Raw genomic sequence first — 15,215 nt, 5'->3', positions numbered from 1 at the left:
CCAGAAAGTCGACATATCGCGATATACTAAGAGATCGAATGTGGTCAGAGAAAGTTCTTGTTTCATTCGAGCGTTTATTAGGAGCAAACGTATAGTGCTTAATCATTAATCACCAAAGAGCAAAGTACTTTTACTTTGACAACAATTTCGACTTCGAATACGTACGAATATAATAAACACTTTATTCTCTTCGATGATAATTTTTATTTCCATATGTCATCTGGGATAAAACTTGGCACATCATTTAAATCAAGCTTAATTAAAACAATATAGTTATTAACAAATTGTTAAAATTAGTAGATAGACTTAATGGATCTGACAGATTAGATTTATTTATTTTGCAAATATTTTAATTGCGTTTATGTTAAATATTGTCAGTAGCGTAGAAAATTAAAACAAAAATTTTAAAATGTCCATTTTTTATTTGTTAAAAGCTAATACATTTTTTCTTTAAATATTTAAATTATTTTTAACCACGTGTTGAAAGTGTGTAAAGAAAGCAATTAAAGTAATTGCTTTAAACATTTACAAAAAGTTCTCTTAAAACGAAAAATTTTTTAAATATAATTTTTGAAAAGGTAAATTTAAATAATATTTTTAAATTTATTGCCTACTTTCTTTCATATATTCGATTTTAAAGGAAATAAAATGAAAATTATTTAAGAAAAATGTAGTTAAGCATTTTACTACACAAATAAATATTAATTTATAGAATCAACTATAAATGGATTTTGAAATTATATAAAAATAATACTTTTAAAAAGGATAAACTTAATCTTTTAACTTTTATAAATATAATTTATTAAGCGTTTGAAAAAACAATGCAATCTAGAGACTTAACTTTCGATACAAATGTTTATTACAGCCGAAAAAACTATTAAATTCCAGTTCAGGATAAAATTAAATCAATTGAATTGGAATTAAAACTGAAAATTGTCCTGTAATGTCTCTAAAATTTTTTTTATTATTAATAAAAGTATTTTTTAATACGAAAATAGAAACTAAGCCTTAGGTTATGTACTGTACAAACGTTACTTCTAATGTAAAAATTGAAAAAAATAAAATGTTTGCTATATTTATCTGTTAAAAGTCAAACCGAATAGATTACATAAGTACAACACAACATTTCCCAAATGAAAATCGAATGAAAGAAATGTGCAATTTGAAAAACTCTTAACAAAAACAAGAAGATAAATGAAATAATTATTGAATTAAAATTCAGGTTTAATTTACTAACAGACACGAATTAGTCTTACTTGTTAGTGGAAAGTAGAAGAAAAGTGAAAACGGAGTTGCTATTGTTGACACCAAATTCTCAGCTGTCTTCTTTCATTTCACTCGAGATCTAATAGGATTTGATATAGGATTTAATAGGCTATTGTTGAAATCTCTAAGGATTTGTTTTATCTTAATGTGTCGGAGGAATGTTTTGATCCACGGCAACTTAATGACAAAGTTTTCTAGAGAACAATCAAAATTAGAGATAATTATATGTTTTTATTAATTCATAACGTTTGACTAAATATTTGCAATAAAATCTTTACTTACTACTACTAAGCAAATTAAAACTGAACTGCGTGGAGTACATAAAGATAAATTCTAAAGGCATTCCTTGCTAATGGTCAAAACTTAAACAATCAAAATTTATACTTGTTGGTTTAGTAGTTAAATAAAGTTGATTAAATGACAATATAATGATTTCGTAATAAATAGCACTTTGAGTAATTTTACGAGCAAGGCTATTACAGATCGCAGTAGTCACTAAACATATATGTACTGTATTATGCTAACTTAAATGAGTATTATCCTCCGTGGAATCACTTGATATACAAGAGAAGTAAACAAAAATATCAACGTTTCACTCTGTTTATAAATTGAATAATCAAATTATAATGTTAAAACTTTTTCTTAATAGACCACGCATTCTAAATTAGAATTACAAATAGAAGAATAAGAACATTAATGATAATTCTAGAATTTAAGCCATTAACTATTAAAATTATAAAAATGTAGACTAATTTCAGTGTTTTGTTAAGTTTAAGCATATATATTCGATAATAAAAATTTTTCTAGCTTTGATTTTTATCTAATAGAAGACGATAGTCTTTTCTAACATTTAAAGATTAGTAAGAATTATTAAATTAAAACAGGAATTTTTATATAATTTGTTTACAAAAAAGAACCACATTTAAATGTCTCTAATGCGATTACTTATTTCAATTATTACAATTAATTCTTAAAAATTTCTTATTGCCAGATTTATTTAATTTGTTTTGATTTATTCATTAGTTTTCTTGACATATTTTCTGTTTAAAATCTCATTTATGATCTGCTTAATATAATAAATTTAATTATTTATTTTATTAAAATCGTTAATAATAATTTAAACCGATTTATTATTATAATATATATAACTTTATCAATTAGTTAGTTAATTAAAATTGAAATTTAAATAAAGTTTTTGATATATTTTTAAGTTATCTCATTGAGTTTAATTATTGTGTAAGTAAAGCATTAAGACCATTTAACCATGTTTAGTCATTCTCATTAACTATCTTTCAACGGCTTTAAAAGGTTAAATAAGTTTATATGATAATTCTTTTTATATCATCGTTTCAACTTTTATGTTAATTATGTAATTCTTAAAGTTAATGAAGCGAAATTTATTTTATCTATCTCCTGTAGTGTTTATTCTATATGATGCCAGTTTTCTATCTGGAAAGCAGCCAATATTTCTTTGGTCGTTTCTCCACCCGAATAACTACTCCTTGCCTTTTCTAAAAGAATGACAACGTACACCATTAAACATAGTGGGTAAACATCTGCAATGGAAAATTAATTCTTATTCTTAAATATGTTTTCGAGAGTAAACTGATATACGTAAAGAAAGCCTTGTTCTCTATGAATGCGATTACATTCAATCACAAAATTTCTTTTATATATGTTTAATGTTTATTATAATCTAAAAATTAAATTTACCACAAAGTTACAATATATTCATTTATGTTTAAAATAATATTTAAAAAATGTTATTAAATCGAAATTAATTATCTTATCAATCAGAATAGCATCCTCTCCCCCTCTCTACATATTTTCAAATGATTTTCAACATCTTTTATTAAGATCCTGGTGTGTTTCTATTATATATGTTTGATGTTTTTCTATATTATTCGTTATTTCTGCAAATTATATTGAAAAAAGTATTTTTGTAAAAATTAACTTTTTCAAAAATTTATTTTATAATTTCAAAGATTTCCTCTGCTTGAAATGAATTAAAATTAATTAAATTTTTAAAAAATTAATTTTTGTTAACTTTATTTGTTAAAATAATTACAAATTAAATTTTGAATTTTAATAAAATTAACAAGTTTTTTATCCTCATGAAATAATTTTCAAATAATTATATTTATTACTTTGAATAATATTTTTTTAAATTTTCAATTAAAAGCATAAAATTATCATATTTATAATAAATAATTCTAAAAATAATTTTGTATTTTTAATATTAATTATAAAATTAAAATTCTATAAATTTTGTGAATATAAATATCTAATTTATTATTTTTGTGTATTTCTTTTGAAGATAGATCATTTCAGTAAACACTAATGCACTAAAATAAAAATAAAAAAACGATAATGTGTTTTTCCTAATCGCATAATCTCAATGGTATATTTAAAATAACAGATATTTTCCTTATGAAATATGTATTTTTTCATAAACTTTTTCTAAGTCTTATTGTAGAAAAAATAACTGCATGTAGCACCGCACAGCATATACGAGTACTGTGATGTACTGTACATTACGTTTTAAAGAGCGAAATAAATTAATTTATAAATATTATTTATTTTATTTGAAGCATATTTCCTTTATTTTTACTAGTAATATTATAACTTTAATATTAGACATGTTTCGTTAATTAAGTCTTATATATTAACATTCGTTACGTAATTAATAGGTAATTTGTAATTGCTTATGTAACACATATCGTAATTTACTGTCAATATTCTGTATTTAATGTCAACAGATAATCGTTTTGTATAATAATATTAAAAATTGTCATTATATTCCTTATTTTTGTAGCTTTAAATTAATATAAATATTCAATTCAATTTTTAATTGAATTTAATTAATTAAATACATTTAATATATTTTCAATTGATAAAATTATATTAAATTTAGGAAAGTAAAATGAAACTAAAATTTATAGATAATTTTAATTAATAAATTATGATTATTTTTGTAAAACAGTATTTTTAATTGCAGTAAAAAAACATATATATATATATATATAGATGTAAAATTATAAGTAAATGAAACAGTTATTTTGTGTTTGTTAAGATTTTGTGTTTCAATTCAAATGAATTGAAATGATTTGAACAATGAAATAGATAAATAGCTGTTATAAACAATTTATAGTTTTTGCACATGAATGAATTACTAGGCATGGACATATGGAGACACTTTGCTTAAGGGAAACAGAGGAGGTATATTTACCTAAAATTTTACACAAATAGAAACACGACTGCAAATTTTTAATTTACCATCACTAATTTACTTTAACTGATCATCACTGATTATTAATTAATCTTTTTGCTTTCTCTGTTTGACTTTTTTTTTACCATTTACCAATTTTCACCATTGTTTTTTCTCGAATTTGGGATTGCAGTTGCCTCCTGCTTCCTCGATTCGTTTGTTCATGTGTACTGTACAGTACAGTACATCTTACAGAAAACAAGACAAATGCCATGGGGAAAGTATTACACTTCCAATCGAGGTAATTCATCTGATCTTAATTAAGCTTGCGTATTGTAAATAAACATTTTATTATTTAACTAACTTGTTAATAATTTTTGAAATAAATGTATTAAATTATTTTTAAAAATATTTTGAATTTAAGGTAACCAGAAAATTTAATTTTAATTTAACAATAAAGTATATTTCGATTAAATCGCTTAAACGATTAGTGTAAATATTTGTTTTTTAACATTACTGACGTTAACTTGTAAAATTTTATAATTAAAATATATTTTACAGTTTTATAATTTTTTTTAATTCATTAAATTGAAATATTAATGAACAAAAACTAAATTGTTGATAACTTTGAGGGCAGAATATCCGAGATGGTTAAGTAATCGTCTTATAGCCTTGGAGAGGGGGGTCCAGGATCGAATCCGGACGAGCAACCCTAGGAATTTTTCAAGGGAGTAGTCTATCCTGAATATTTCGAATATATATCTTGAATATCCTTCTCTCACCACTCGGTTCTCCAAAGTGTGTTAGGCCAAGCCACAACGGCACGATGGGTATGTTAGATTAAAAGGAACCCTCTTATGGCTGTATTTACAACCAAGGATGACGACTTAGAGTTAACCAATAAGCGTTCATATGACTGATAATTGGTTAACTTAAAACTGTAATTCTGGATTCTTGATTGTGAATATTGCCATTAGTGCACACAGGGCGGAAAGAGTTAAATTAAACATGTTATTACAGTCGTTCGATTTTATTTAACAGATATAAATTATTATTTTGGATTTTTATTTTTATATAAAATAATAATAAAGTTCGCACTAAATACTTAGAACAGAACTGAATATCAAAGATGATCAAATTTTGTTCTATTAATAAATAAGAGAAAGACTTAACTTACTTTCACTTTTATAAAATAGTAAAAGAAAAAATAAATAAACATAAATTTATTTATTATTTTTTCTATTTCTAAAATTCAAACAAAAATTAAATGCAAAAAGTGTAGTCTTGCATTTAAAATCAATAATTTATATTCAATATTAATAAAATAAATGTGGAATACAGGATTAAAAAGATGAGCAATATAAAACAAATATATATAATATGATTTTATTAATTATACTTATCTGTATAGAAAATATGATATATTTTAACGTACAGAGACAAGAAAGAAATTCCTACACAATTAAAATCAATTACAGAAGAAAGAGTAAGATATGTTCAATTTATACAAAATCAACACATCTGAAATATAATTGATGTATTTGTGTATAGGCTACAAATAGTACGTTTCTATGTGAAATTTTGCACAAACTTTAATATTCTATCACACATACTCTCTCTCTCTCTCTAATGAGATGCGTATAGAATACATATAATTATATACGTTTGTAATATAAGAAGTTTATGGAAAGATATTTCAAATATGTGGTTAAAGGAATATTACACTATAAATGATACAAATATCTGTTGTTAAATATTTAATGTCATAGTAACAAATATGATAATTGGATTTAAATCAAATGTTCAAGCATAGCTTTTTTATAATAATTTATTCAAAAAAACAAAAGTTTTTATGACAAATTTTTCTTGATAAGCTTTTAATAAAAATTTTATAATTTAAAATTATACAAGAAATAAAGAGAAAGAAGCCATATAACAGAACCACAATTTTAAAAATTTATATTTTGGAGTAGAATAAAGATCAAGTGTAATTTAATGAATTGAAGTAGGTTACAAACATATTTTTTAATAAAAGAAAATTACTACTCAATTCGATTTTAATTCACAATCAAAAAATTGTAGAATCGTATTTAATTACTTTATAAAAAATAAAGCAATGAAATTTTTCGATATTGCAAAGAAAATTAATGTTTAAGTATTGAAAATAGTAATTTAATATGTTAATATAAATCAATCTGAAGGAATTTAAATGTTATGAATTAGAAAAAAAACCTACAAAAATAAATCATCTACTTGCTTAGCAAAGACACAAAAATATACGTTTGTATAATTTTTAATTTTTTCTAAATTAAATTATACATTTTTAATAATAAATATTGAATTATATATAGAAACTTTCATATTAATATCTTTATACATCATGTCATAATGTGTTGACCTTTCTGTATCCTTTGATCCAATTCACATTCTTATTCTTAAATTAAAAAAAATAAACGTATTATATATTTAATATATTTTTTTTTCAATTGTAATCACACAATTCTGTAATATGTTATGCTTACAAATACAATTAGAAATTTTCAAACAACACAAATTATAAACTTCAAAATGATGATTGTTATTTTTCCTGCAGTGTATTAGTATCTTAAATGATCGAAAAAACATTTCGTTAATTATCCTTTTACGTTTAGACGTTAGCTGTAAAGTGAGACTTTAAATGCAATATATTTAAGGATAAAAATTTGCTTTAATAGTAGCGAATCTAGAAGAACGCAAAGTAGATAAATCAAAACTTTTAAATGTTTTGAATAATTAATAAAGGTGTTTTATTAACGGGTACACAACAACTGCATTGTGGATGGTTCAGTAAACCATATTTATCATTATAAATGTTATTAAAAACAACGTTTTGAAGTTCGAGCAAATAAATTTTAATTCGTTTCCTTTGTTTTTAATATATTTATTTTTTATCGATGGACTAAAGCTCCTGTAGACCACTTGGATTTGCTCTTGATAATACTTATTAATTTCATTCTGAATGAAATTACGAACGAATAAAACAACAGAAATTTATTTTTTAACTTTTAATGTTTTGTATTTTAGACATTTAAAAGAAATTCAATTGTGAAGACTTCAAAAACGTTTTATGAAGTTTTATCGCATAAAGCATCGTTCTTCATTTGGATTCAGATTGGATTACTTACTACAAATCACTTCTTGATTATGCACCGATCGTTCCTTTTTTATTCGATCAACAAGCGTTATCTACGTTATTTTATTTCTTATCATTGGCATTCTGAAATTTTAGAATCATAACAGGTTAATTTATAGAGTGCAAAAAATCAGATTTAACTTAATAGTATGCTAATGCAATTTTAATTGAACAAACCTACAGTGAAATTTTATAGTAACTTATACTTAATTATCTTCAATTCTTTACGAAATTATATATTTAATGATATATGTAGATAAATGTATAAAGTACTTAGATATTATCACTTACATAAAAGATTATAAAAATTTAGATCAATTCCTCTATAAAAAGTTGTCAGTTTTCATTGATGTGATGGTATAAATGAACATTGAATCACATTTATAAAAAATATAATTAAATGTATTTTAAATATCTTGAAGAAGTTATCCTGTTTAAATACTCATTTACAGGTTGAACAGATTAAAATTTTCCCTCTTATTTTGAACTGTTTCTGAGTAAATTTTAATAGTTTTCAACATGTAAACGTACGTTGTTTTATTTAATACTTTATTATAATTTTATTATAATTTTAGTCTGTCATTTAAAGCTTTATGATTTTATCACCAAGCCTTTTATATTTTCATTACTTTATTACATCTTAACAATCTCACTTTATTTAACTGAAAAAAAGTTAATCAAAAATAACTTCTAAACTAAAACTTATATTGCCTTAAACTGCAAATTGACGAAGATCATTTATATTGTGCATTTGGACTGGATTGATGGTACAAGGTAACGCGATACTTGAACAATCTGTCTAGGAGGAAATGCTTCTCGGGTGGATTTTCTATGGGAGACTGGCCCCTATTTAAGTGTTAGACAAGTAAAGAAAACTCGGAAACTCCAAGCGGTCAGTTCGTGCCAACTACTAGTGTTCAGTAGTTTTACTCGTCTGTCATGAAAGTGGATTATAAATACTAGCATGTCTGCGGATTTTTATTCACAGATAAGATATTTTATTAAATTTCTCAATAAATAGAAGGAAAATTATTAAAAAGAATTTTAGCGATCAATATTACATATGCATTTACTAATTCAGAAACGCTTGTCAATTTAGAATCTAAATTTAGAACAGACATTTTCTACCAATTTGATTCATCATTATAATCATTGGTTTTTTTCATATAAAAGAACATAATCATAAACAATTCTAAAAGTAATATATAATATTATGCAGAAAGCAAAATACTAAAAGTTTATATAAATTTCTGTTATTTAGAAATTAATGAAATAACATTAATTTAAAAAAAACTAATTAAACGTTTAAATCTACTTAATAAAATAATTGTTTAATTAAAAATTAAATATAGAATATAGGGAATAAAATTCTCTTAATTTGACCTTAATATTTAATCGATATTATTCTTTCCCTTAATTAGCTTTTAATTCTATATTTTTGCCTAGTACTTATCAAATATTAAACCATTTATGAAATATTAAAAGTTCTATTTAAATGGTATCTAATATTAAAATCATTAAATACTGTGAATTTAATTTTTATAAAAAAAAATATCGGTTATAAAGAAATAAGTATTTTTTAAAATTACTTTTATATATATAACATGTTTAATATTAAAAATATTAGTGGTTTTATACAGTAATTTTTATGATAATTATATATATAACCAACGTAATATTCTTTTTACAATGTCATTTCAAGTTAAAATCTTCAAACTTAGTTATAAAATCTTTATTAACAAATCAGCAAATAATTGAAATAATTTCAAAATTTTAAAGGATTTTAATATTCATATATTTAATATTAAATGAATTTTTTTTCGTATTTTAAACTCATTTATATTCGGTCATTTATTTATTCAAAACACCATAAAATATCAAAAATTACAACTAAATTTTATTTATTATTAATAAATACTTTTAAAGAAATTAAATCAACTTCACTAAATTTTCATTTTAAAATTATTTTTTGAACTGAGACTTTAATTTATTATTCGAGTTTTATGCAAAGATTAAAATATTTTAAATATACAGTAGACCCTCTATTTAACGGACCTCAGTTTAACAGTCTAAAATTTCGGTCGTAATGAAAGCATTTATATAATCTATTGTTATTCAATGTTAATGAGTATAAATTACTCAATATATTGTACATTATAACAGTATTTTATTCAAACTTAAGCATTATAATAACGTTTTAATACACTCTGTAAGTTGTACGCTCGTTATTAATATACGTTTTTAAAGCATTCGATTTAACGAGCTTTCTGCAATAGTGGATGACTCCGTTCAATTAGTTCGTTAAATCGAGGGCCTACTGTATTTTTCTTTAAAATAATTGTTTTCTAATTTCTTTCTCGAAATTATACATTAATTTGTTTATTAATTCGTCGCGTCAAAATAATGATTTTTACAAGAATATCTGTAATTTATTTATTGTTACATGAAACATTTATTAATAAGTAAATTTTCCATCAAATAAGTCAATTCTATAATTATTTGGGAGATAAAAATTAGGACAGAAATATTGATTTTTCTTATATCTTTATTTACTTTTTTCATCTCTAGTCTATTAGAAGATTTCTTTTAAACATTCCGATGTAATTTAAGCTTTATCCAAGAACAACACGACTTTGGTTTAGTTATCTCTATACGCCTTGGAGAACTATTAGAGCTAAATAGAAGAAATTTGGTGTACAGTACATTCCACCATATAAATAAAAGAAAATTTAATTATTTAGTTTCCCGGGATTGTAAAAAAATGCAGTTTTTTGTTATTTATCTGAACTTTTTATACAAAAACTATTTGAACTAAAAGAAAGTATTTACAGTATTGGTTACGTATTTGAAGATAAACATTAATAATTCCATCCGTATTGATAAAGGAATGAAAAGATTAAATTTTTTACAACCGCATTTTTTTCTGAAGCTAAATTATTAAAATTGAAACGATTAAGTTTCTATAATAATGATTAAATCGAAGAAAATTCTAAACAAAACTAATTGTACTTCATGATCATCTGATGAAATATAGCTTTTAAATTATTAAAGAAAATATTGTTTAATACAAAGACGACCTTGTTTAAATTTATGATAAAATATTTTATTATTTATGTAATAAAAACTTAATTTTTTTGAATGTAAAAAATTTAAAAATATTGTTTTAATACTACATAATCCATTATACTAATACGATATAATAGCTACATTTAGATACAGTCCAATAAAATAATAATAATGAAATTTCTGTTTAAGGTATCCTTATTTTATTATATTAATATATTAATTTAAAGAGGAAAGCTGTTTGAATAGATAATCATAAAGCATATTTTATTTCATAAGTTTTATTTGAGTTTTACTTCGAACATATCTTATTACTATAACTCATAGGAGATATGCCGTTTCCTAGAAATGGGCCGGATATATTAATTCTTAGCCGGAAATTAAAGAGAAAAGCATATATGATTGTTTCTGAGATTGAGATAGCAATCAATAGACCTTCTATTTAGAAATGATTACATATAGCATATAGATCTTAATCCGTTATTAATAAGTTATAATGGAATTTATCGATTATTTGATGTAACTCGTGCTAAACCCATTCGAAACTTTAATCTTTTTAATCTTTTAAGTGGAAAAAATATAACAAAAATGAAGAGAAAATGTATTAAAACACATTTTTTCATAAAAGTAAATTGGCAAGGTTGTGATATTTTATGCTTAAAATATTTAAATATGCGTGTAAATATATTTATTTATGTATTACATTATCTATATTTTTTTAAATATAAAATTTATATTTATAGAAAAAAGCTTAGTAAATATTTATTAATGCTTATGAAATTTGGCTCTTCATGCGTTGAATTTAAATACTTTTTGTATGTATTTATTAAATAATTTAAAACATAATAAATTATCCTATAAAAAATGTTTAGGATTTTCAGATTTCTATGCTTAGCCCTAGGCCATACATAATATATAAAGCAACATACTAGATGTATTTTCAAACAATATTTCTTGTCATTTAAAATATTAAAGTGTATAAGATCTATTTTTTCACATCAAAATTCAAATAAGATTTCGTTGTTGTTATTTATTATCATTGAATTTATTTAGTCATTGCATTCTCTTAATAATCGAAAATGAAATAAAATTACGGTTATTTTAAAATGATCAATTGTTAAAGAATAAAATATTACGTTAGAAAATTTAAATAAAGAATCTTTGTTTATGAATTTTTTAACGTTGGAGTAAGGAAGATAAAAGGACCAAATGTCTATTTTTCATTATAAAAATAGTAATTACATGATTAATGTAAGATCTAGTAATATTTCAGACAATTTTAGTGCTTCAACAGACTTGTTGACAGTGTGTAGTGAGTGCTATATTGTGATTTATGGCGAGTGTCTCCAGATGCTTAAAAAGGCACGATCCGTCATCATATTCATATTTACTTAGAGCTACAAATCATAACGATTTACACCAAATTACGCATTGGAATGATAGACTAGTTGAATATCTTAGGGCATAATCGCTCTTTTCCTCATAAACTCCTCTTGGTGAATAACAGCAGTGGCGCATTTATAATCCTATCTATTGATGTTATCATTAGGGATAATACCTCTTGCGGAAATTATGTTTAAAATCTGTTTGAAGTTATAAATATTAAATTATTCTAAATAAATTATTAGATATAAAGTATTGAGGCTTAAATTCAACAAACTTTTAAAACATATAAGATACATAAAGTTGATAGTTTTGTTTTGAAGGAAAATTTCTAATGTGTTTACTGAATTGGTGATGCTGTTGAAACAGGAAACGACAGGTTTCCCTGCTAATGGAAGTACAGAAATAGAAATTCTGATCACACAAGTTTCTACTTATCAATCTGAGATTTTTTCAAAACTATTCACAAAGCATTTGTGAATAGCGAAAGAAGCAACCAAGAAATTCGTCCAAAATGGCTTTAAGGTATTAAATATTAAACAATTAATTTTTTGTTCGAGCCACCTTTATTAACTTTGTATTAATATCGATTATCGGGGATGATATTGGAATTTCAAAGAAAAAACTGTATAGAAGGTCTTTTATATTAACTATCGAATTAAATTCCGATAAATTCTAGAAAGAAGGAAGTTTTTCTTTCGTTTTTTTTTCTAGTTTATTTTTATGTCATGCTAGCTGAAATTTTATACTTAAAAAACGCTATATTTTAAAATTTAATATAGAATAATCATCTTAATTTTATTATCTTTTTTCCCTGACGTTTAATTTTGATTTAATATAAAACTGTATAATCATTAATAAAATCTGATTTTAAAAAATATTCCATAATTTTGTTTTTAAAATATTAATAAATTTTCTAAATATTGAATATGTATAGATAAACAATAACAAATGGAAGAATCACAGCTAATAATTGATTTAATGGAACAAGCAGCACGTTTGAGTGAGTTATGCATTCTGTGTCCTAATGTAAAATTATCGTTGATAATGCTTATTGACAATAATATAATGCATAATAATTAGAACAATAATAACTACATTTAATTCATTTGAAGTTCGGAAATGATTGAAACTATTTGCATTGCTGATTTCCTAAATTTCAATTCCATCATTCGTATATAAAATGTAACAATTCAACACAGTTCAATATTCACTAAATTTTAAGAAGTGAAATTTAATTATAAATTCAAAATTTATGTTAAATTTCTGTTCATTTACATGTTTTTTCAACATTAATGTAATTAATATAATCACTTATTTTTTGTCTATGAATCACATCTTCGCTACAAACACGAGAAAATTCAAGACATCTTATTGAAATTCCTTATTATAGTACATATAATTTGCATCAAATATTAATTAATTAAATATATATCATATATATTATCACTAATTAATAATTGATATATATATGAAATAATTAATTTGATTGAAGATTATTCATTAGAGCAAAGAATGTTAACAAATAGTCTCCCTGAATTTAATGCTTAATAGAGATAATAGCTTTCACAATCGAGACAGCGAATATAAAGTGTTACTGGAGATACATTTGTATATTTATAGCATTACATATAGTAAATGCAATTCTGGTCTTTAATTAGCTGTATAACGTAATCAAACAAGTAGATTAATTATTGTACTTTGGATTATCTGGATTAATAATGTTATTTACATTCTAAAACTATTTAAATGCAAAATATTTCGTGGTACAAAAGACTTTCTAAAAGGCATCAACACATCTGCTATCTTTCCTTAATATATAAATAAAATTTTTTTGATAACCGGCATTGTATGAGGATTAAATATCTTAAAAGATTATTTTTGGTAAATTAAATAGAAATTTTATTTGACAAAATGTATATTAGCGATTTAATAAAAGAAAATGTGAATGCCTTGCATAATTAAATTTAGAAGCGAAGAGTAAATGTAAACTATTCGTTTGTTTTTAAAATAAATTAGCGATTATTGAACTTTTGTGGTACATTACCTCTATCGACTTAATGATCTTTATTAATAAGGAATGTACATTTTGTGCACGTAATGTTCAAATTAGAATTTTAAGTGTGAACTTGGAGTAAGCTAAGTGAATTACTAACTATAACGATTTACAGTCTAATTGGAAATATAGAGAAGTACATCTAAAAGGATTATCAATAGTCCAATGGATACTTGTGCTAAATTACGATTATCTTACCTTCAACATTCATTTATTTTCCTTCATCAGCAATAAATACCATTAAGTTCAAAATGCTCTACTAATTATAATTATGATTTAATCAAATTTATAATATTAAAGTGGCAAAACAGCAAAGATTTTAATAATTTTCTCTTAAATTACAAAAAAAATCTTTCGCATATTAGCCAAAGTATATAAAAGATCGTTATTCTTTTAAGTCTAAATAAAATTTAACTATAAAATTTAAGCCGATTAAAATGAAATAAATGTAAATATATGTAGTTTGATGCTATTGGGTTATTTTATTATGGATTTTTATAGAATTACAGGAAAAGTATAACATATTTTAAGATGATATTTGGTTTTATATCTATAGAAATTTTCGGGATCCAATAACCTTCAAGATGGAATATAACGAGTGAAGTCTGCCGATAACGTTTGTATATAAACGGTGCAGTCATATATTATTTGACATTTGGTTTTGATGGCTTTGTGAAACTATTTGGAATAAAACAGACGTCAGTAAACAAAAAAGCAAAAAAGAAACGAATTTTAGAATGGTTGGTTTATAAGATTTATTTCGGTCTATCTTTAAGTGATTGGTAAACTCATCTTTTTCTCACATCTGCAGGAGAAGGTTCCTGCAATATAGACTATACTATCTCCTGTAAAGTATACAGTAATTGCTTTAAGCTACGAAAGCATAAATTTACTATATATAGTTTAATTTTAAAGAATTAAACGTTATTCAATAATTATTCAGAATTGTAAACTTAAACCTATCTCTGTATAGTATTTTTCTCTGTTTATCTATCAAGTTTAAATCTCATCACGGTTGGATTGTGTTATTTACAAAGAAAAACGTAAGAATTCGTGAGTTTTATCGA

The 15,215-nt window shown here is 23.3% G+C and overlaps 1 protein-coding gene across 1 annotated transcript in view; it reads right to left on the bottom strand.

Moving 5' to 3' along the window:
* Window positions 1–15,015, bottom strand: part of LOC136978699 (protein FAM50 homolog) — a 335,477-nt gene extending 320,462 nt beyond the window's left edge. The window contains exon 1 of the mRNA XM_067274466.1: window positions 15,006–15,015. The gene's annotated coding sequence lies outside the window, so the exon portion shown is untranslated. The remainder of the gene's footprint in view (window positions 1–15,005) is intronic.
* Window positions 15,016–15,215: the final 200 nt, after the last annotated feature.

The sequence above is a fragment of the Centruroides vittatus genome, unplaced genomic scaffold (assembly GCF_030686945.1).
Source record: "Centruroides vittatus isolate TY-2023 unplaced genomic scaffold, ASM3068694v2 contig_549, whole genome shotgun sequence".
Lineage (NCBI taxonomy): Eukaryota > Metazoa > Arthropoda > Arachnida > Scorpiones > Buthidae > Centruroides > Centruroides vittatus.
This window is presented reverse-complemented; position numbering and strand designations above follow the sequence as displayed.